Here is a 24,458-nt window from a genome sequence, read left to right on the forward strand (position 1 = left end):
TTGACTTCCTAGCTACTAACGGTAACGTTACATCATTCACATCGCTATGTCAGCAGTCAATCACCTAAATTAGTATAATATTAATAATTAAATAAACACACACATTCGGTTACAATGAAAACAGTATTTTTTTCTGCAGTAGCCTAAATATTAAACATTCATGGTTTCCGCTACATTCCTTCTTCCATGTTGGGGCGCCACGCCAAAATTCATCCCGCCACGGCTACATTACACCTTCTCATTCAAAACATTAAAATTTTTTAATAGCTGGTGATAATCTCACCAAAACATATTAAAAGGTAAGCGAATTATAACAGCGCAAACTTTTCTGTAGTAGTAGTAGTGCTGTGCGTCATTTGTTTAACCCTTTAAGGTTACGTGCTGACTGGCTGACTGACAGGTGCGTGATGCAAGAGGCCAGCAAACACAACGTATAGCCATTTTACTTTACTTCAGGTGGCATTAATGCCGCTCTGTAGGTCTATTGTAGAAATAAATATTTCTAGCAAATCTAATAAATTATTTGAGAGCGCACAAGAAGATCTGCGCGCTCTTGAAGCGGCTTATATTTGACGGGGCGGGCAAGAAGTTTTGTGCATGAGTAGAGGAAATCGTTGCGCTAGCAAAGAGATTTGCATGCTCGTAGGCTATTACATGAATGCGATCTCGACTTCTAATACTGCGCTCACGACATTTGTCACTGAAATAACGCCACAGGTAGTTGGTAGATCTGTGTAAAAAAAAAGGCCTGCCTCCACAGCTGGAAAAAATCCTAGAGGAAACACTGACATTAATATACAATAAAATACTTTTGTGTTTGCCTGGCGAAATGTGTAAATTCGATGCATCAAGCTGATCGGTCAGTTCTTGTCACATGACTCACGGTGCATTCTGAAAAGTTGAAGTGTTTTCAGCTGTGTGCGCCTGAATGTATTTTTTAATATATAGAAATAGGCATGTATTTTTAATGAGCCTGGGCTGAATCTGCCATATGTCTATGCTCATTTTATTGAATTCTTCTGTGACATCTGTGCTTGTAATATGCTAAAGTTGGATGCTAGCTCTGAATGTTTGCATCTTCAAACATGCATTTATTGGTATGGAAAGTGTTGTGTGTTTCTTGGTATTCTAATGCGAGAGCCATCAGGGTTGCCATTGCTTTCTCGTAACTCTGATTCATAGTTTGGCCCTGATCTTGAAGGACAGAGAAAGCTGATTTTCTTGATAACCAGTTTCCACTGGCTATTTTAAAAATAAATAATTAGATTCTTGTACAAGTTTGAACAGCCTTATGTTGTTAGTGCTCATGTGTGGATTTGATCTGTTTCTTTTACCAAATGTAGGGTTGTTTTAATGTTAACTGTGACTATCAGTTTAAAGGAATTTGACGTTGACAAAGTGCAGCTGTGGGAGAAGGGACTGAGTTTTGTCTTGTTAGCATCAGCTAAAAGTGAAGTCGGAGAACTATGTGGATGTGAAGGAAATGTTGGGGTGGACCAGACTAAATTTGTTTTGGAAGTGGTTTCAAAATGGCCTAACTTGGTCATTAGCTGGTCCTGATCGATCCAAAATGGTGATTAGTTGTTTCATGCTGTTCCAGAATGATTCAAACTGGCTATTAGCTTAGGTTCAGACTAGCATAATTAAAAGGCTGATATAAGGAGGGACGAGAGCTCACTCACTCACTTTTCTGAGAATATTGATCAGTTTTTCACAGGCTTTCCATAAACTCCTCTGCGTTTTAATCACATTTATAAATAGTTAACAGGGGGCAGTGAAATATTCATTTAAATGTATGATCCTTTTTCATCTTTTGTCCTTTAAAATGTAATCTATATCGTTGATATAAAAATATTTACTCGTGTAATTAATATTACATGCGTATTAAAACTGGCTAATGGTATTTGTACGGAGTAATTTAGTTGTATTTTGGTAAAGAGAATTAAAAATGAAATAAAATTTGATGCATCTTGGGTTTGTTGGTTGATTGGGTTGTTGGCTGGTTTGTTAAATTGTTTGCCTTGTTAGTTTCTATTTTTGGTTGGATGGTCGGTAAGGTAAGTTGGTTAGTTTGTTTGTAAGTTTCTTGGTTATTGGTTGTTTGGTTGGTTTGTTGTTGAGATTTTTTGGTAAATGGATGATTGGCTTGTGTGTAGGTTCATTGGTTTATAGATTTGTTTGGTTTGCTTGTTTTTTTTTTTGGCATATTGATCAACTTTTTTATTATTTGGTTGGATGTTTGTTTGTTTTATGGTTGCTCATTGGATTGCTTTGTTTAGTTTGTTGTGATTAATTGATTGTTGATTGATTGTTGGTTAGCTGTTTAATTGGATAATTGGTAAGTTGATTTAAAGGTTGGTTGGTTTGTAAGTTTCCTGGATTTGTTTTTTTGGTTGATTAACTGGTTTGTTTAGTTGATTTGTTTGTTTTTGGTTGGTTTGTTGGTTGGGTTGTTGGACGGTTTGGTGGTTGGTTTGTTAAATTGTTTTCCTTTTTGTCCCCAAAAGACAGTCAGACAGTTGCAGCTCATCCAGAATGCTGCAGCCAGGATTCTGACCTGAACCAGAAAATCAGAGCACATCACACCTGTCCTCAGGTCTTTACACTGGCTCCCAGTTACATTCAGAATAGATTTTGAAGTATTATTACTGGTCTATAAATTACTAAATGGCCTAGGGGCTCAATACATTACATAAATGCATACTGAAAACAAACCTAACAGATCATTCAGATTTTTAGGATCAAATAAACTACAAATTCCAAGAGTTCAGTCAAAGCAGGGTGAATCGGCTTTTAGCTACTACATCCCCCCCGCTGCTGGAATCAGCTTCCAGAAATGATCGGATGTGCTCCAACATTAGGCACGTTCAAATCAAGATGAAAACACATCTGTTTAGCTGTGCCTTTACTGAATAAGCACTGTGCTATAGTACGTCCGACAGGTCGCACAATTATGTCTTTCTTTTCTTTTCTTTTTTTTTTATAACCAATTTTTTAACAAATTTTAATATTTTTATCTGTTTTTAATCATTTTTATTGTTTGTTTTTTATTTTCTTATATTTGTCTCTTTTATTCTTCTACACTGTGTATGAAATGTGCTATATAAATAAACTTGTCACTTGGTTAGTTGGTTTGTAACTTGTTGGTTTGTTGAGTTTTTTTTTGGTAAATGTATGGTTGGTTGATTTGTGGGTTCATTCGTTTGTTAATTTTTGGGTTGGTTGGTTTGTAGATTTGTTATATGGTTAGCTTGTTTTTTTATTTGTCATATTGATTTATTTTATATATTGGCTGGTTGGCTGTTTGTTTATTGGTTATCATTTGATTGCTTTGTTTGGTTTGTTGTGATCAATTGTCGGCGATGTGGTGGCGCAGTAGGTAGTACTGTCGCCTTACAGCAAGAAGGTTGCTGTTTGGAGCCTCGGCTGGGTCAGTTGGTGTTTCTGTGTGGAGTTTGCATGTTCTCCCTGCGTTCGTGTTGGTTTCCTCTGGGTGCTCCGGTTTCCCCCCCACAATTCCAAAGCATGCGGTACAGGTGAATTGGGTTAGCTAAATTGTCCGTAGTGTATGAGTGTGTAAGGATGTTTCCCAGAGATGGGTTGCAGCTGGAAGGGCATCCGCTACGTAAAATATGTGCTGGATATGTTGGCGGTTCATTACGCTGTTGTGACCCCAGATTAATAAAGGGACTAAGCTGAAAAGAAAATGAATGAATGATTAATTGTTTGTTAAATGTTTGTTGGTTTGGTGGTTGGCTTGCTAAATTGATTATGGGTTAGCTGTTTGATTGGATAGTTGGTTAGTTGATTTAATGGTTGGGTTGTTGGCTGGTTGGTTGGTTGGTTTGTATGTGTCTTGGATCATTTTTTTGGTTGATTAGCTGGTTTGTTTAGTTGATTTGTTTGTTTTTGGTTAGTTTGTTGGCTGGGTTGTTGGATGGTTTGTTGGTTGGTTTGTTAAATTGTTTGCCTTTTTAGTTGAATGGTTGTTTGGTTGCTTGGTTAGTTGGTTTGTAAGTTTCTTGTTGGTTGCTTGGTTTGTTCTTGAGATTTTTTGGTTAATGGGTGGTTTGTTTGTGGGTTTATTGGTTTGTTAGTTTTTTGGTTGGTTTGCTTTTGTCATTTGGCACATTGATTCATTTCATTTATTGGCTGGTTTACTGTTTTGTTCATTGGCTGTTCATTTGATTGCTCTGTTTTTTTGTGATTAATTTTTTGTTTGTTGATTGATCGTTTTGGTGGTTTGCTTGCTAAATTGTTTGCGTGTTGGTTAGCTGTTTGATTTGATGATTGGTTAGTTCATTTAATGGCTGGGTTGCTGGTTTGTCTATTGTTTCTTAGTTGATTGTTTGGTTGGTGTTTTTGATTACTGACTGGTTTGTTTTTGTTTGTTAGTTTGTTTCTTGGTTTGTTGTCATTGTTGGTTGATTGGTTTGTTTGTTAAATCGTTTGCTTGTTGGTTAGCTGGTTAATTGGAAAATTGGTTTGTTGATTGTTTGGTTGACGTGTTGGGATTGATGGTTGGCCGGTTGGTTTATATGTTTCTTAGATTTATTTATTATTATTATTATTATTATTGATGATTGACTAGTTTTAGTTGATTTTTTTATTTATTTATTTTTTTGCTAGTTGATTGGTTTGTTGTTGTGATTTGGTTATTTGTTGGCTGATTGATTGGCTTGTTAAATTGTTTGCATTTTTGGTTGGCTGTTTGATTGGATCATTAGATGGTTGGGTTGATTGGGTTGTTAGTTTGTTGATTCAAGAGGTTTGTTTTGATTTGTAAATTTCTTTTTTTTATTTCTTTTGGTTGTTTTTTGATTATTGACTGGTTTGTTTGGTGGATTTGTTTGTTTTTGGTTAGTTTGTTTTTGTAGTTTATTTGTTGTGTTGGTTTGTTTAATTGTTTGCTTGTTTGTTAGCTGTGTGATTGGATATTGGATGTTTGGGTTGATGGATGATTGCTGTTTTATTTATTTTTTGGTTGGTTGATTGATTGGTTTGAAAGTTTCTGGGTTTATTTTTGGTTAGCTTTTTGTTTGGTCGGTTTGTAAGAATCTTGATTTTTCTTTAGGTTTTCTGATGATTGACTGGTTTGTTTGGTTGATTTGTTTTTGGTTAGTTTGTTGGTTGATTTGTTGTTGTGTTTTGTTTGTTGATGTGGTGTTTTTGCTTGTTGGTTAGATGTTTGATTGGATAATTGGTTTGTTTGGATGGTTGGGTTGACAGTTAATTGGGTTGTTGGTTTTTGTTTTTTGTTGGTTTGTAGGTTGATTAGTTTGTAAGATTCTTGGTTTATCTTTTGGTTGTTGGTGTTTTTTATTTGGTGATTGACTGGTTTGGTTGATTTGTTTACTGCTGGTTAGTTTGTAGGTTGATTTGTTGTTGTGATTTGTTGTTTGATTGGTCTTTTTGCTAAATTGCTTGTCTAGCTGGTTAATTGGATAGTTGGTTTGTTGATTGGATTGTTGTATGTTTTTGTTTTCTTTTTTTTATTTTATTTTTGGTTGCCTGGTATGTTTCTTGGTTTATGTTTTGATGATTGACCCATTTGTTGAGTTGGTTTGTTTTGTTTTTAGTTTGTAGGTTTTGTGTTTGTGATTTGTTGGTTGATTGGTTGCTTTGTTAAACTGTTTGCTTGTCAATAAGCTGGTTTGATTTAATTGTTTATTGAGTGATTGGTTTATTGATTAAATGGTTGGTGTGTTTGGTTTGATGGTTGGTAAGTTTGTAAGTTTCTCAGTTAACTTTTTGATGATTGATTGGTTTGTTGGTTGGTTTGTTTGCTTTTGGTTAGTTTGTTTTGAGGTTTGTTGGTGGTTTTGTTTGTTTTTAGTTGGTGTGTTGGTTTGTTCATTGGCTGTTTGTTTATTGGTTGCTCATTTGATTGGTTTGTTGTTGTGTTTGTTTGTTTACTTGTTGGTTAATTTTTTGCTGGTTGGTAGGTTTGTTTTGGTGGTTTGTTTGCATGTTTGACTTGTGGTGTGTTAGTTGGTTTGTTATTTATTGTTTAACATTTAATTGTGCATGCATTGTGAACTTTATTTTCATTCTTTGCAAAAATAATAAATGATTCAGTTCAAATGCTATCATGAAGAATTAATGGGAAATCAATTGGGCAATAGGTTAGTTAAAACATCATGTTTGTCAATATCCCTAGAGTCTGGCATTTGGGTAAATGTCAAGTCTCTGTGCTTATGATGAACCGTTTCTATTCTGAGTTCAGTTCAAGAGAAAGGCATGTCAGCCAATGTTTGACCTTCTGCCTATATTCTCCCCTCCTCACGTCTTTCAGACATTCTCTCTTGATTTTTCCACCATCTCCTGCTGATGGTGGCTTACACACTAATACCCTTCCTTCCTTTGCTTTTGCTTTTTAGCATCCTGTTTTAATTGCCATCTGGGGCAGACAAACACGAAGTGGCATCTTTTATTTATAGTCTAGCTTTCTTCCTGGCTCTGATGGACAATCAATGACGGAAAGATCCGTGGCGTGCATTAGGAGGCTCTAGTGTCTCTTGTGTCTTCAAGAATATTCCGGTATCTGCTGACTGTCTCATTAAAACTATTTGAAATAAACATGGATTCAATTATGAGGCTGTCAGAACTGGTATTTGGGGATGTGTGTGTATATTTATATATAAGTGTGTTATTGGTAGTTCTGTAAAATATGTTCCCGAGTCCAACCAATGATTATTATATTATAAAGATTTGAAATTGAATGATGATGTGTATAAAAAAAACTACAGTTCAAAAATACAGTTCACGTGTGTTACAGTATGTGAAAATAACAAAAATGTTTCTTATATTTGAAAGTAAATTTTTAAAAAATAATATTACTTTTAATTTATCTTTTTAAAAAAATTTGGCAGTTCTGAGTCTGAATTCTGACTTTTTTCACAGACCTCCTGAATTTTCATCTTGTTCTTTCTTTTCTTAATGTGCAAATAACATCACAATGATTAACAGAATACATTCTTTTTTCTGAATTCTGTGTTACTTTTCAAAATTCTAAACTTTATGTAGGATTTTGAATTTACATTTCTGACTTCTATTCAGAAGGTTAAATTTACTACTTATAAATCAGTTTTTTTTTTTTTTTAGGAATTTTAAATTTAATATCACATAATTTTGCCTTTTACAATTAACATTTTCATACCAGATTTCTGACTTTTTCAGAATGTTCATTATAATTTTCACAATTGTGAAACTTTGTTCAGAATGTTGCTTTTCAGAATTCTGATTCAGAATTACTTTTTTTACATTGTTTAATTTACTTTTTTTATTGTTGACTTTACTGTTCAGAATTCTGACTCATGTATTTTTTAAAGTATATTTTTGGCTCTATTTTAACGATCTAGACGCAAAAGTTTAAAGTGCATAGTGCAAAAGCATTAAGGGCTTGTCTGAATCCACTTTTGCTCTTTTAAAGACAGAAAAATATGCTCTGCGCCTTGGCGCATGATCTATCAGGGTAGTGCTTATTCTCTTAATAAGTTCTAGGTGTGTTTTGAACGTAACGTGCATTAAACTAATTTAGAGTCTCTTCTCACATTCCCTTTAAGAGTTTGTGCCAAACAGCAACCTCCCGCTCTCCCTCGGGGGACCAATACGGAAGTAACTTAAACTGCAATTCATCGAAAATCCACTAGTCCTGGCTCCAAAATAGAGCAAATTTCAATTGAGCCCACTGTTAGAATGGCTAACTTTACTGCAGAAAAAAAGGTGTTTACAGCCTGGTACAAAGAACGATTTTGGTTCATAAAGCTAATATTACCCTTCATGACAACTGTAAGGGGGGTGAATTTTTTTATAACTCTTCATTTTCCTTTATATTAGGTTATATTAAGTTTGCATCATTAAGGGCGTGGCCACTTGATTGACAGCTTGGTCTCTCTGTCGCCCTCACTTCACCTCAGCTGACTCTAGCAGATTAGCCGCTGATTTCAGCATATTCATCATATTTTTGTTTTGTTTTATGTGGCTTTACACAGTCAGTTTCCTTTTGGGATTATTTCCTACAATTATCAGATAATAGGGGATGCTGTGTGCACATAATTGTGCTCTCAAACCATTCACGTGGCCTCTGTTTACCATGTGAGTAAAGTTATATACTTATATACCATCTCTATACATGTATTTGTTTAAATTAAGATCATTTATAACGTTCTTTAGAGCTGTAAAGCACTCTAGAATCTGACGAATTGATTAGCTGTAGGCTCTAACAGTCATCTGAAGTGTTATCATACAGGGTTATGCAAGATGTCATCAATAGTCTTGCATTTACTAACACAGACTATATCTGAAGTGTTTAGAAGTAATTTGCGTTTTCCTACTGTAGAAAAACATCATAAGAACAATGTTTAGTGGCTCAATGTATTACAACAGTGTTTTTAAAATTCTAAACACTTTATTGATATAATTTACAGTCCACCACATGTGGTCAGAACACACACGAGTCACAGGTGATAAAGTATTAAGCGTTTTCCCAAAGTAAAGTGTGTCTTAGCCAGGTCCAAGCAAAATGCCAGCAGGTGTCTGTAGCTCCGCTCACTCTCCGCCTCTTTGCCCTTGTTTGGTATCCCGCCGTGAGTGCGATGACGCGCAAACAAAATGGTGATGGTTGGTCGCGCCTACATGTGGCTTCTTTTGCGCTCTTCAGAAACCTATGGGTGACGTCACGGATACTACGTCCATATATTTTACAGTCTATGGTTTGTACATGGTACACTTTGTGAAAAACTGAACGCTTCACTACCGAGAAAACAGTTGAAAAGACCATCTGCAGCACGAGGATGCAGTCTGCCTCTTTCCTTTTACTCTTTACTTTCATGGATAAGAAAATGGTGGAAGTCTATAAGCCTACTGTAGCGAGGCAGAGGGAAAACACAAACTCAGTTGGATAATGTTACAAACAATGCCCCGGATGGTGCTTTATTTACAAGTGATAAAGGGGTGAATGAGTGCTCTTCTTAAGGGTGCGTGCTCAAGTGCTCCGGGGAGATGGTGAAGGCTGGTGAGAGTTCTGGTGTTGGATCGGTCACGAGCTGGATTCGACTGTGAGAGAGACAGAGAGAGACAAGCGTTAGCGCAGGGAGTCATGTGGAAATGAAGCTCAGTTTCCTCCTGTGTGGGGCTGGCTTTTATCTCTCCCTAGCTGATGAGGTCCAGCTGTGAGCGATCCGGTGCTGATGAGTTTCCAGCTGGGGTGAATTTGTGACCAGGGTGACGTGGTATCAGCAGACTCGCTACACTACATATTTAATTCTGTTTCTTAAGCACAAAGATTTGTTTCAAAACTATTTCTATATTCAGTTCTAATTTCCAGCAAATGAATAAATGAACAATTATAGCGAAGTGTGTTCAAAGTTATATCCAGCTATTTATATATCCAAACACATGTCCTATTCTTATGCCTCATATGGTGACGCATACATCTCCAAAACCCGACAGATGGACAAATCTAAAGTTGTTTTTATTAAAAGTAATATAAATATGCATATAATATTTAAAACTGCTAATAATAATAACATTATACAAATGCAGATGGTCATGAATAAATTGAAAAAAAGCCCCTGAGAGGGAGGAGGTATAGTGGACTTTAGACCTTTTAGTTGGTCAATGGCGCAGTTTATTTCAGTTCCTCAAAACACACCTCCTTTATAGACCAGCACACCCATGAGTCCACAAAGTGGCGCAAATGGATTTGCTATTTAAACAAGGTGGTGCAAAGTGTAAAAATAAGGTTGCGCTAGTCTGAAAATAGCAACAAGTCACACCAAACACATCTTGCGCCTTATTGTGCAGGGTGTATGGTAGGGCCCTATACGTTTCAGAATTCAGACTAATTTTCAGAATGTTACATTTTTATTTTTTTAGAATTCTGACACTTTTTTTTATATTGTTGCATTTTTATTATTTCCTTTATTTAGCCAGGAGATCATATTGAGATGGTACTGTCTCTTCTTCCAATGAGACCTGGTCAAGATGGCAGGCAGCACATAAAGGTTCATATAAAAATCACAATAACAATAACACAAAATAACAAAATCACCATTCATAAAAACATCAGCTCATAAAAAGCAATTACAGGTGTCCTTTAAGCTGTTGTATAAAAGATGTTTAAAAGTACTCAGATTCGGACGTGTGTCAAGATTGAGCTGATTTTGCAGGTCATTCCAAGCCCTGGGAGCGTAAACAAAAAAAAAGTTCTTTTAGTACCCTTGGGACTGTTAGACGAATACATGAACCAGATCTAGTGTGTTGGTTTGTAGGTGTGAAATGTTAATAAATTAGAGATATAGGATGCTAATTTACCTAAAGGAGCCTTTAAAAATTAATAAGTACAGATGTAATTTTCTCCCTTGACATAAAGATAACCAGTCTAAGGAATCATACAAAATACAGTGATGCGTCCGTGAGTCTGCACCTGTGACGAAGCGTATTGCTGCATGATAAACAGAATCTAGTTTTCTTAGTAGAGTAGCGGCTGCGTGCATATAAAGATGATCACCATAATCCATTATAGACAGAAATGTACTCTCTACTAATTTTTTTTTACCTATCTCTGTATTCTGACTTTTCTCTTTTTTCCAGATTTCTGACATGTTTCAGAATAAAACATTTTTGGTCCAAAATATAATCTTAACAACTCTGAAGGAAATCTGGCAATCTCACGGTTTTTGATCTCTCTTCCAATTTGAGTCTGAATTGTGACGCAAGCAAGGTTCTACAAGGCACTGCATATTTCTTCCCTCTGTGTCTCCTGTTGATGATCTCCATGTCCAGATAGTGTTGAGTCACAGACACTTTCACACTTTCCGTTCTCGTCCAGCAGGACATTCCTCAGTGATCCTCCATCAGTCTGCAGCTCTTCTCCTCTCTCTAACAGGCTGTTTGTTCTGCATGTCCTCAAAAATCTGCATTAGTAACATTAATGAAAAAACGAATGTAGAATTAGTCACTCCAGACTACTGTTCTTGATTAAACAACATGTTTGAACCGGAAGCCAGTGACCTAAATGCTACGTGGTTCAAACTGTTCAAACACATACTACACTGTCAAACCCAACAGTCAACTTCATCAAATGAAATGAGTGTAGTTAACTCAAAATTTGCTGAAATTAATTCTACTCATCTGAAAAGAGTTTTAAACTCAGTATTGCTGTGTGAAGTGGTTGAAAGTGCTCGTGGAGTTGTTCAATGAGATTGAAGAGATTGAACTTGTTTTATTTCTTTTAATGATGTGACCAAGGCTGCTATAGTTGTGTCTTTCTTCAGTAATTCTGCTTGTTAACAGCCGGTGTTCATCATTAATGTTTAATCAAGACTGACCTAATCACTTAAATATCTCATTACTTCTACTTAAATGAAGTAGTTTCACGGTATTCATAGATTAGTTTTTTTTTAACTCAAATGGTTTGTAGCAATCGGTTTCCTCAAGGGGGTTGAGTTGTTATCGGGTTTTACAGTACTCAGTTGGTTTGAGTTCTCATCATTTATTGGCTTTTACTGTGCTCAAATTGCTTCGTTTACTCAAATGGATTAAGTTCAAACTACTCATTAGGATTAGTTTTTGAGCTTAAATGGCTTGTTGCAATCAGTTTCCTCAAATGGTTTGAGTTACTTTAACTTATTGGATTTTACAGTGTACAGATATGTACATATAAAAAACCCAACACAAATTAGTTAAAATTAACCTAATTGTTTTTACAGATTTTAGTGGATTGAACATTTTAGTAAAATAAAAAAATATTAAGTAAAAACAACTTAAGAGTTTAATTTTTATTTATTTTAAATAAGTAGTTTGTACAAGAAGTACAAGAGTCTATTATATTGTTCAGGTTAGAATGAGGGTTAGGTCGGGTAGTTGCATATAATTATGCATGAATAATTGTAACTACTAGTCACATTTCTGCAAAAAAAGAAGCTTGATACATGTATGTATGTATATTTACAGTGCTCAGCATAATTGAGTACACTCCATTTTGAAAATGAATGTTTTTATCCATTTCTCAGTGAATATAGGCAATGTATTTTGGTGCATTTAAACAGAACAGGTTTATTAAACAACTCAACTCAATTTATTTCTAGAGCACTTTCAGCAAACCACAATGGGTACCAAAGTGCTGTACATAAAACACATGCAAATACACACAAAACCAAAATACACATCACATTATTAAAAGCTAAAGAAAATAGGTCTCGGTGTGCTTTTTTGGTCCGCTTTTGGTGCGCACTCGAGTACGACTGCTGCATTCACACCTGCCCAAACGAACCGCACCTAAAGGGAAAACGAACTCGACTGCGACTAAACCAAACTAAATACGGCAGGTGTGAAAGCAACCTAAGTGTGTTTTCAGTAACCTCTGAAAAGACTCAAGGACTTAAGGAGAGTGAAAGATCGTTCCAGAGTCTTGGAGCTGCCACTAAAAAAGCTATCACCTCAACATTTTAAGCGTGAACGTGGATCTGTCAAGTAGAGACAATTCTTAGAGTGAAGAGATCTCACAGGTTGGTGTATATTAATTAGCTCAGAAATACATTTAGGGGCCAAACAGATCTATTTAATGTATTAAAATAATATTTTAGTCACCAAACATATTTAGAGATAGAAAGATAATACAATCCAATTTTAAGCTAAATATTGCAAAAACTTATTATAAACTTTAATTTCAATTAAATGTTTTCATTTTTTGCTTCTCTTTGATTTTTTCCTTTTTTATTTTTTTTGTTTGCATTTAATATTTTTACCTAACATTTAAATTTGGCTGTACTATATATATTTGATTAATTGATTGTGTTTGTTAAACTATCACAACACAATGCATTGGTGGAGAAATGAATTAGCTGGTCCTGAACCTTGTTGGAGATCTGTGGTTTGAACTCTGCATGCTGCTTTGATCTGTTGTTAGTGACGTCACACAGGTGGTGGACTGATAACCTTTAATTAAAAAGTATTTAAAAAAAGTATTCAATGATTAAAAAGTTTGAAATCAAAATAAAGTCACATTATTGGTGTAAATAACAATCATCAAAGGACTGAGCACCTGCTTTATTTTCTGTTCATTTGCTTTATGCAGGTTTCTTTACGTCATTCAGGGCTCCTCAAACAAACCCACACTTAAAAACATCTACCAAACCAAACGACACTGAAATAAAACGTCAATGAATCATTGATGTTAAATCAAATATATGCATTGTACAGCGTGTTATCTTTACTGTAAACAAAATAAACTATAATTTCAACAGTAAAAACCTTTTAAAATGCTGGTAAACTCTGTAACCTGGTTTACTGTAAGTTTTCTTAACCTGCAGTTAACAACTGTATATTGACTTTCACAAAATTTCCTGCATGGCACTTCACATTTTTTAGCCTTTTTGTTTACATTACTATGTTTTTTTTTGTTTTTTTTTTCAAACATCTGGGGTCAATTGGATTTTTAAATGTTTTAAAATAAGCTTCTCCTGCTCACCAACGCTGCATTTATTTAATCAAAAATACAGTACAAATTGTACAAATGTGAAATGTTATTGCACTGTAAAATTACTGTTTAAAAGTAGTTTATAATTTATTTAATAAATTAATCCAGTGATTTTAAAGATAAATATTCAACTTTAATACTTCAGAGTCACATGATCCTTTAAAAACCACTCTAATATTCTTATTTATTATTATTATTATTATTATTATTATTATTATTATTATTATTAATGGTAATAGTAACAAAAGCAATAATAACTGGAGTAATAATGTCATTTGAAACTACATACAATAAGTAATAAAAAAATATTTAATACATATTTAACCTTTTTTAACATTTAATAAATGAACAGAATAAATTTATTTAAAAAAAAAAAAACATAAAAAAAACTGAACCTAAATTTTTGACCGGTAGTGTACATTAAAGTTTTATCTTATTAATATTAATTTTACATCTAATTTTATAAATAGTTATCAATTCATTTAATTATAATCATTAATTTTTGAATTGTCATTTCCACATGAAGGTTTTTGCTGAATTTTTAATGGTTAATTCTTTTTTACCTATAAAAACTATCAACTAAAAACATTAAGCTTTTTATAAAAACTTTTTAAAGTGTTTTTATATTGTCATAGTTTAAAGTTTTTTTTTCCTGAATAATGTTATGTATTGTAGTTTTAATGGAATAAAAAAATGCTTAAAACATAAAAACTGCTGAGGTCAATATTATTAGCCAATTATTATTATTATAAATATTATTATTATTAAAATAACAAACCACTGTCTTTTCAATTAAGTGCTTAGCTAGCTTGATTAACATGTTAAGTCTTTAAATCACACTTTAATCTGAAGACTAGTATCTTGTGTTGGAATAACTAATCATTCCATGCTTGTTCAATAAAAAGGTCTTGAGAAGGGTTTTTTATGTCCAAAATCTTAGTAATTTTTTGGATAAAAATGAATAATTCGGGGCGACGCAGTGGCGCAGTAGGTAGTGCTGTCGCCTCACAGCAAGAAGGTCGCTGGGTCGCTGGTTCGAGCCTCGGCTCAGTTGGCGTTTCTATGTGGAGTTTGCATGTTCTACCTGCGTTTGCGTGGGTTTCCCCTGGGTGCTCCGGTTTCCCCCACAGAGTCCAAAGACATGTACAGGTGAATTGGGTAGGCTAAATTGTCCGTAGTGTGTGAGTGTGTGTGTGAATGTGTGTGTGGATGCTTCCCAGAGATGAGTTGCGGCTGGAAGGGCATCCGCTGCGTTAAAAAAAAATGTGCTGGATAAGTTGGCAGTTCATTCCGCTGTGGCAACCCCTGATTAATAAAAGGACTAAGCCGACAAGAAAATAAATTAATAAATGAATGAATAATTCGATTCACCGAATTGTGGTATTCTTAATGCAATGCAAAAGTTACATTCAGGAGGCGCGCAAGCACTTTCATTTCCTGATTCAAGCTTTTATACGTCGCTGATATTAACAGGTGGAGGTTAGTGGAATCCGTGACTTTTCAATCTTTCCCAGTCCTCCATTGTCCTCCATCAGGCCTTGAAAATGTGCAAAAATTCATTTTCTTTTCGGCTTTATTAGTCCCTTTATTAATCCACCTAAGCCACTAAAGCCACTTTATTAATCCCTGGATTTTTACACTGTAAAATACATCAACCATATATTAGCAGTTTTCTGTATTTTGTGATTCATGTTTTTTTTCCCCCTATTTATTTCTGCTTTTGAATTGCATTATGAGACCTTGATATTTCTTCCAACAACGTTTAACCTTGAAAAGTTGGAAAAAGTTACTTTTATTAACATTTTCAATAGTTTAAAGTGATATATTGTCTGGGATGGTGCTGTAAATAGTTTCTTATACATTATATTATTACTAATATGTCAATAAAAGTCACTTTGTTAAACTGTAGAGTTGAATTTTCAACATCAACATCAAAATTCGACAGAGCAGAGATCAACATCCCATAATGCAATTCACAACTGTAAATAAACGGAAAACACTTGTGAATCGCAGAATATGGAAAGTCATCATAGTAAAGGTAAAATAAATTTGTTATTAGAAATGAGTCATTAAAACTATTATGTTTAAAAATGTCTTCTAAAAATTTTAAAAACATCTCTCTGTTAAACAAATAAAAATCAACAACAAAAAAAGCTTTAAATAATTTTGTCCTAAAAAAGAAGCTGCTTTATAACCATGCAAATGTGTATTACGTTTGCAAATGTTTGTTATAACTGTGATTTTGGGAAACGCCGAATCGTTCAAGTGTTTTGTTATCAACGAAACGTGTGACCATAGTTGGCTACTAACATAGATTTTTGGGAAAGGCACTCCCGGGCTGCTACCCAAACTCATTTTACAGCTTTATCCTCTTCATTAATGGCATAGTTCACCCAAAAATCTAAATTTCCTTATCATTTACTTCCTCGTTAAATTTTATGTGTTTCTTTCTTCTATTAAACACAAAACAAGATGAGGAATGCTGGAATAGACGCAAGAAGGTCACTAGTTCGAGTCCCGGCTGGGCCAGTTGGCAGTTCTGTGAGGAGTTTGCATGTTTTCCACGTACTGGCATGGCTCCAGTTTCCCCCCACAGTCCAACGGCATGCGCTATAGGTGAATTCAATAAACTAAATTGTCCGTAGGTTATGAGTTTGTGTCTGAATGCGAGAGTGTATAAGTGTTTCCCAGTATTGGGTTGCAGCTGGAAGGGCATCCACTATATAAAACATATGCTGGAGTAGTTGGCGGTTCATTCCACTGTGGAGACCCCTAATAAATAAGGGACTAAGCCGAAGGAAAACGAATGAATGATAATACAACAGGCAGGCACATACATAGCCATCAGATGAAACTCAGGCTGCACACTAAAGGACAGTGTAGACCAAAACAACCTGACATGAATCATACTTACTGTAATCTTCACCTTGCTGTAATGATTTCAGCCATTATTTCAGATTGACAGAAAAAAAAAACTGTGTTCTGATTGTAGCTTTAAATCAGCAGACATGGGTTCAGTCCTGACGGATTGTTTAAGTCCTGAAATCTTTTATTATGATTAACTGGGCTTTGAAAGACAGTTTAATGCCCTTTCTGAGATCCAGATCTTCTCCGGAAAGGATTTTAGTGCATGTCTGTCCAATGAGTTTAGTGTTTGTTTTATATTTTGATTGGATGTTCTCAGTTTAATATAATCTCTTCTTGTGTTTAAGCAGGTCTTGAGATGCTGGAGATTATGAATATTAACACAAGGCTTATATATAATCACAGCTAATGCGCCGACTTTAAACACAGGCCCAAAGGCTTGATTAGGGTTTCAGGGCTTCTTCTAAACACTAGTTTTAAGTGTTTATGCAGAGGTCGCGGAGTCACAGACAGGATTAATCTACAATCTTCTCCATTACAGCCTCTGCCTGCTTCTGTGTTTTTCACAATGTAGACAGATTTCTGTTGTCTTTCCACAAAAGTTTTACATTGTACAAATCACTTTCTATTTGGTTATTTATATTATCGTGTGTGTGTGTGTGTGTGTGTGTGTGTGTGTTTGTGTGTGTTAATGAGTGTGTATGGGTGTGTGAATGTGTATGGGTGTTTCCCAGCACTGGGTTGCAGCTGGAAGGGCATCCTCTGCATTAAACATGTCAAAATAGTTGACGGTTCATTCCGCTGTTGTGACTCCTGGTGAATAAGGGACTAAGCCAAAGGAAAATTAACGAATATTACATTTTCTGTATAGAATATATATATATATATATATATATATATATATATATATATATATATATAGTTCCTACTTCCTAAATTTTTCTTTTTGTCTTTTTTGTTGTTGTACAAAGGTTATTTTTTTTTTAATCATTTTTCAGATTTTTTATATTGAGTTCAAAGTTCTTTTAAAAATGTTATTTTAAATCAGTATTTTGTCTCATATATTGTCTATAAAAATTTCTTGTTTTCCTTTGTAAATATTCTTTTCAGGAAGTATTTCGGTGTCTTTTTAATTTTATTTGAATAATTTTTAAATTCTTTCTAGTTAAGATTTTAATCTATTTTATTAACATTTGTTTACCCTGTAAAAATTATTTTTGTTCATTTTTTTCCCCAGTAAAATGTCTCTGTGGCAATTTAAAGTTAAACTGATTTTTAATACACAATTGCCTCCCTTTTGACCCTTTTAGTTTTTCTTCCTGTAAGCATTTAAAATATGTATTTTTCTACAAAAAAAATGTATATATGTTTTTTATTTTCGCACTTGTCAGGCAGTGTAATATTAAGGGATAGTCCACTCAAAAAATGAAAATTACCTCATCATTTACTCTTCCTCATGTGGTTTTAAGCATTTAGGTTTACATTAGGGGTTTATTTTTCTGTCGAGCACAAAGAAGATATTGTGAAAAATGCTGGTTTCTGGGACCCACTGACTTTAGTAGTAAACGTTTCTATGGAAGTCAATAGAACAGTGCTACCTGCATTTTTCAAAATATCTTATTTTGTGTTCGACACCAGAACAAAACAAATAGGTTTTCAAGAGTTCACACTTAGCTGATGATTTATAAAAGCTTGTTTGGCATGCTGTCCCGGGAGAGAGCCCCGAGCTCAAGGGCTCCTCGAGCCCGGGGCTTCCTCCCGTTGGCAGAGCAAGAGGGGAGCCTGAGCTCGGTGGATCTCAGAACTCCCCTGCTGAGGTAGCTAAGGGAACACAAAGGATTAGACAAAGCTTGATTGTTATGTATGTTGAATGTCTTTGGATGGTGGGAGGAAACCGGAGAACCCGGGGAAAACCCACGCGGACACAGGGAGAACATACAAACTCCTCACAGAAACACCCACCGGTCCTGTGGAACCAGGGCCGGCAGTGTTCTTGCAGTGCTAACCACTGGGCCGCCGTGCCGCCCAATCCGAGGTAAAGGAGAATAGGGGAGGAGGGGGGTTTCTTCCAAACGAAGATAAAGTGAGCTGAAAACTGTGGCTATTTATAGTAGCTTAGGGCTCATATGATTGGAAGATAGTGATTAGCATATGCGAGACCGGCCGTGATAAATCATAAGCATGTGATCCTCTCGAAATTAGTTTATGAATAAACCTCACTTAAGCAAATGAAAGGAGAGTAAATGATGACAAGATTTTCATTTAGGTGAACTATCCCTTATGTCTACAGGACTGTGAGCATGCAGAGTGATGAACTCTGAGCGCTGAACATACTGTTTTAGGTCTGCGAGTACGTTTAATTCAGCCAAAATAAGATCAGCCGGTAACATTTAGATCCTGTATTGGCACGGTGCAGCCTTGACGTCACTTTCTAGGCAAACCAGGAAGGCCAATTTGCCATGGACTCCCTTGGGAATTTCCTGTGGGCTTTTATTTTTTCAGTGTACTGTAAGTAAAACAAGTGGAGAGCTTGTTCTACAACACTGTGCGGAGTTTTAAAACCTGCTACAGAAACACAGCACGTTTTATCCCCTTGAAAAGATTGCTAAGGAAAGACATACCTCATTTTATATTCCATATCAAACATATTCCCTTACAAAAAAAAGAAAATTCCTGAAGAATCCTTTGGCTTAAAATGGATAATTCTCTTCCAGGTTTCTGAACTAAAACCTGAACAGCTCTATTTTAGGCAAAAGATGTGCAGATTAGGTTAGTAGCTTAGCGCTTCTCATGCTAATTCACTCAGAACAGCTTCCCAACCACCTAGCATTAGTAATAGCTTCATAATCACTCAAAACTCTACTTGACAGCATCATGGTGGTGAACATTTTTTCCCATTTTTTCATTGTTTTTGTATTTCTGCAGGTACTAAATGTCGTTTTGCTATGCTAAATCACACAATAAACTTTAGCAACCGCCTAGCAACACCTTAATAAAAATTCACATAAACTACCCTGATGAAAAAAACAGCCGTAACCGGGTCTTAGCTGGTCAACCAGCCTGGCTTTAGAGGGTTTTTGGCCATTTCCAGCTTGGTCTTATTTGGTCAGGCTGGGAGATGACCCGCCAAAACCAGGCTGGTCAAGCTGGTTTTAGCTGGTCTTCTCCCAACCTGACCAGATAAGATCAAGCTTGAAATGGCTGGAAACCAGCCTGGAATGGCCAAAACCCCTCTAAAACCAGCCATCCGGCTTAGGCTCTTACTCAGCAGGGAAGCATTCTAGTGCTCAGGTTGTTTTAAAAAACAAACACACTATTTTTGCATTTATGTTATTAAATGTATTTTTATGATGCTAAATCAGCAACACACTGATGATGAGCTGAAACTGACTAGCATCATGGTGCTAATTTTGTACCAGCTAAAGTACTTTTTTGTATATTTGTTTGGCACTAAATGTAAATTTGCTCTGCTAAATCAATCATCTAACAATCTGAAACAGATTGTGGTGCTAATTTTGTACCAGCAAAAATACTAATATTTCTGTTAGGTGCTAAATGTCTTTTTGCTATGCTAAATCAATCACCTGGCAACACATTTATGATCAAATCATCTTGGTGCTAATTTTGTACCCTGAAATTGCTTTTTTGTATTTCTGTTAGGCTCTAAATTAGTCTCAGCCATGGACCTGTGACTTGTGGCTCTTTTGGTCATTCTCTGATTGGTTTAAATATTCAGGATTTCCGTGAGTTCAGTGTGCTGCATTCTTATATTATCAGTAGGGATGTAACGGTATCAGAATTTCACGGTACGGTAATACCTCGGTATGAATGTCACGGTACGGTATTTATTGAATCATTTACAGGAAAAAACAAAACTTATGAAAATACTCCAAAAAAGTGCCAAAAGTGTCAATGACATACAAATTAGTCATCTATCTGTAAGCTTTGAAACAGGAACTTCAATTTTAATAACAAAAAATTATTAAACCATGTAAAAAAATTAAGTTTCAATTTAGTATTGTTGAAAACTCATCACTTTCAACATTTAATCACTCACTGACTTAGATAGAGATGGGTTTAAAGGAAAATTATCATATAAATATAATCTGGTAAAAGCTGGTATCTCTGGATATTTACAATGTCCCCTGCAACAGAAAAAAACCCTCTCATTTGGGACTGAGGTTTCTGGGACAAGAGAGATATGACTTGGCCCAGGTTGACAGCAGTGGGTAACGTTGTGCATTGTGTTTCCCCCACTTGAGAGGACAAACCATGAGTGAGATAGAGGTCTCATGTCTGCATCAATCTGAACAGTGTGCTGACAACACTGCTATTCAGTACGCGCGCGACAACACAGCTGATAAGAACTCGCGCGACAACACCGCTATTCAGTACGCGCGCGACAACACAGCTGATAAGAACTCGCGCGACAACACCGCTATTCAGTACGCGCGCGACAACACAGCTGATAAGAACTCGCGCGACAACACCGCTATTCAGTACGCGCGCGACAACACAGCTGATAAGAACTCGCGCGACAACACCGCTATTCAGTACGCGCGCAACAACACAGCTGATAAGAACTCGCGCGACAACACCGCTATTCAGCACGCGCGCGACAACACAGCTGATAAGAACTCGCGCGACAACACCGCTATTCAGTACGCGCGCGACAACACAGCTGATAAGAACTCGCGCGACAACACCGCTATTCAGTACGCGCGCGACAACACAGCTGATAAGAACTCGCGCGACAACACCGCTATTCAGTACGCGCGCGACAACACAGCTGATAAGAACTCGCGCGACAACACCGCTATTCAGTACGCGCGCGACAACACAGCTGATAAGAACTCGCGCGACAACACCGCTATTCAGTACGCGCGCGACAACACAGCTGATAAGAACTCGCGCGACAACACCGCTATTCAGTACGCGCGCGACAACACAGCTGATAAGAACTCGCGCGACAACACCGCTATTCAGTACGCGCGCAACAACACAGCTGATAAGAACTCGCGCGACAACACCGCTATTCAGCACGCGCGCGACAACACAGCTGATAAGAACTCGCGCGACAACACCGCTATTCAGCACTCGTGCGACAACACAGCTGATAAGAACTCGCGCGACAACACCGCTATTCAGTACGCGCGCGGCGACAACACCCGCTTTAGAGTTTTCCAGCTCTTTTTCATCCCCGCTTCTAGCAGCACACTCCATTTCCGCATTACTGGATCTGTAGCGACAACAGACCGCAAGGGATGATGGTCAAGCAAGGGCTGATGGGAATTGTAGTTTTCGCTACCTCCTGTTCGCTTCATTCGCCTGAGCAAATTTTCTCAGAAGACCTATAGTTTTACCGAGTCATGCGACTACGGTAATATCGAAAAAAATTAATATTGCGGTATGATGGTATTTTCAATACCGTTACATCCCTAATTATCAGTAAAAAAAAAAAGTTTGTTTGGATATTTAAAAAAAATTGTTTACGTTGGGGCGACGCAGTGACGCAGTAGCTGTCACCTCATAGCAAGAAGGTCACTGGTTCGAACCTCGGCTGGGTCAGTTGGCATTTCTGTGTGGAGTTTGCATGTTCTCTCCATGTTTGCGTGGGTTCCCTCCGGGTGCTCCAGTTTCTCCCACAAGTCTAAAGACATGCAGTACAGGTGAATTGGGTAGGCTAAATTAGGCTAAAAATATATGCTGGATAAGTTGGCGGTTCATTCCACTGTGGTGACCCCAGATTAATAAAGGGACTAAGCCAAAAAGAAAATGAATGAATGAATGTTTACATTGACGACAATGCGTATTAATAGAGTTATGTTAAAGATAAAGGCGGCACAGTGGCGCAGTCGGTATCGCTGTTGCCTCACAGCAAAAAGGTTACTGGTTCGCGCCTCGGCTGGGTCAGTTGGCGTTTCTGTGTGGAGTTTGCATGTTCTCCCTGCGTTTACGTGGGTTTCCTACGGCTGCTCCGGTTTCCCCAACAGTCCAAAGACATTTGCTACAGGTGAATTGGGTAGGCTAAATTGTTCGTAGTGAAGGAGTGTGTATAGATGTTTCCCAGAGATGGGTTGCAGCTGGAGGGGCATCCACTGCCTAAATATGTGCTGGATAAGTTGGCGGTTCATTCTGTTTGGCGACCCCAGATTAATAAAGGGACTAAGCCGAAAAGCAAATGAATGAATTTTAAAGATGAATATATTTGTTTAAAAGACATCCAAGAGTTTACTTGTGGCACATAAATGGAATCTAAAAGAGATATTTTAAGTTGTTTGCAATCTGGTATGGCAAAAGGCTTAGCTGACCATTTGTCATAATTTTTTAAGTTTTTCTTCATATTTGAGGAGCAAAACTTTGCAATTTTTTGCGCACTGCAAATCTGGCATTTGTAACAGCAGCTATTCAAAAGGCTATTACAGACTAAAAAAGACACAAAAAAAGCATGATTCATAAAAACATCTTGAGAAAGATGAAGAAATATAATAATAATTTACTGTCCCTTAGTGTCAGTCAAATGACTTGATCATCTACCAAAATATAAGAAACTAACCCCAGTGAAAGAGCAGTTTTTCCTGAATTCCCGACTGACAGACTGAAGTGATGCATCTTCTTTCCTGGAGCCAAAGCTGTAGATCAAACATGTAAATTCTCCAGCATTACTCAAGAGTCTCTCGGCCTGTAAATATGGTTTTTGTGGGAGACAGGTTAAATTTAAGGACAGTCTCTTGACTCAATTTATTACGCTGGAGCATCAGAGGAACATTGAGTTCGTGACGGAGAGCTGTGTTTTTCTGTACTCTTGATTTTACCTCTCAGACATGTCCAACCTTTGAGAAACTCCATAAACTAAACGGATGAGAGCTAGGCTATTCAGAAACATGCTAAATGGCACGAAACGTCTTTTTGCTGTCCACTCAGCATGCTTTAGAAACCACCTTGCAGCAACCTAGCATTGTGGTGTTACCACTAAATGCTATCACGACTAAAGGTTGTTTATGCTAGCTGGCTAGTAATCCGATGTTAATTTAAAAATAAACAATTTTTTTGTATTTCTTTTAGGAACAAAGTGTATAGCAACATCCTTAAGATGACCTAAAACAGAGTAGCATCATAATGATAAATTTATTCAACATTTTTTTTTTGTAATTTTGCTCAATTATCTATTTTTTCCTCTTTAAACTTTTTTTTTATTTCCTTTAGCGACTAAATATCTTATTTGCAATGCTAAATCACATAAAACACTATAGCAGGGGTCTCAAACTCAATTTACCTGGGGGCCGCAGGAGGCAAAGTCTGGGTGAGGCTGGGCCGCATAAGGGATTTCACAAAAAAAAGTCCTCAAATGTCATTATTAACAGTTTTAATTATTTCTTCTGAACATTAAGTGTCCTGAACATTGAGTGAAGATTATGAACAGTTCTTCTGAACATGGCATCTTTTGCCTACTTCTTGCTGCCAGAGACTTGACAGCGCTTCTTCTCACAAATCTGAACCACATTTGGCTTTAGAGGGGAAGCAGTTGAGACCCTCAGTATGGCTTGAAGATGATCATCATTAAGTCTAGACCTGTACTTTGACTTATTGAAGTCCTAGGGAAAAAAGTGGGGGAACTCACTCAAAACTTCCATTCCCTCACCTAAAAAAAAAGGCGTATATATATGTATAAATAAAACACCCCCACCCCACTCCAGTCACATCAGTCTGTACCAGTCTGTATCTACCTATAATATCAATATATATAAGATGCAGGGCAGGCACGTGCACACATAGGGCTCAACCTGTGCAGAGCACATGCCCTTTTTTAGTCTTGCATAGAAAGTGCCCGTTCCAAAATGATCAAAAGTGCCCCTGCGACGCAACACACCCTCGGTCCCGCCCTTCAGTAGGCGCGCGATAACACCGCTCTTGAGTACGCGCGCGACAACACAGCTGATCAGAACGCGCACGACAACGCGCATTGAGTGACAAGCGCGCTGTGTACGGATAGAATCAGCGGAGCGGGGAGCGCTCTCTCTCCCCGCTCCGCTGATTCTGTCAGAGTACAGCGGTCGGCGCAGGCCACAAAATATTGCACTGAGGGCCGCAAATGGCCCGCGGGCCGCGA

The 24,458-nt window shown here is 36.8% G+C and overlaps 1 protein-coding gene across 7 annotated transcripts in view; it reads left to right on the forward strand.

Moving 5' to 3' along the window:
- Window positions 1-24,458, forward strand: part of LOC147845540 (uncharacterized) — an 86,423-nt gene that overhangs the window by 31,053 nt on the left and 30,912 nt on the right. The gene's annotated exons all lie outside the window — the stretch shown is intronic.

This window comes from Danio rerio, chromosome 3 (assembly GCF_052040795.2).
Source record: "Danio rerio strain M-AB ecotype USA chromosome 3, GRCz13ab, whole genome shotgun sequence".
Lineage (NCBI taxonomy): Eukaryota > Metazoa > Chordata > Actinopteri > Cypriniformes > Danionidae > Danio > Danio rerio.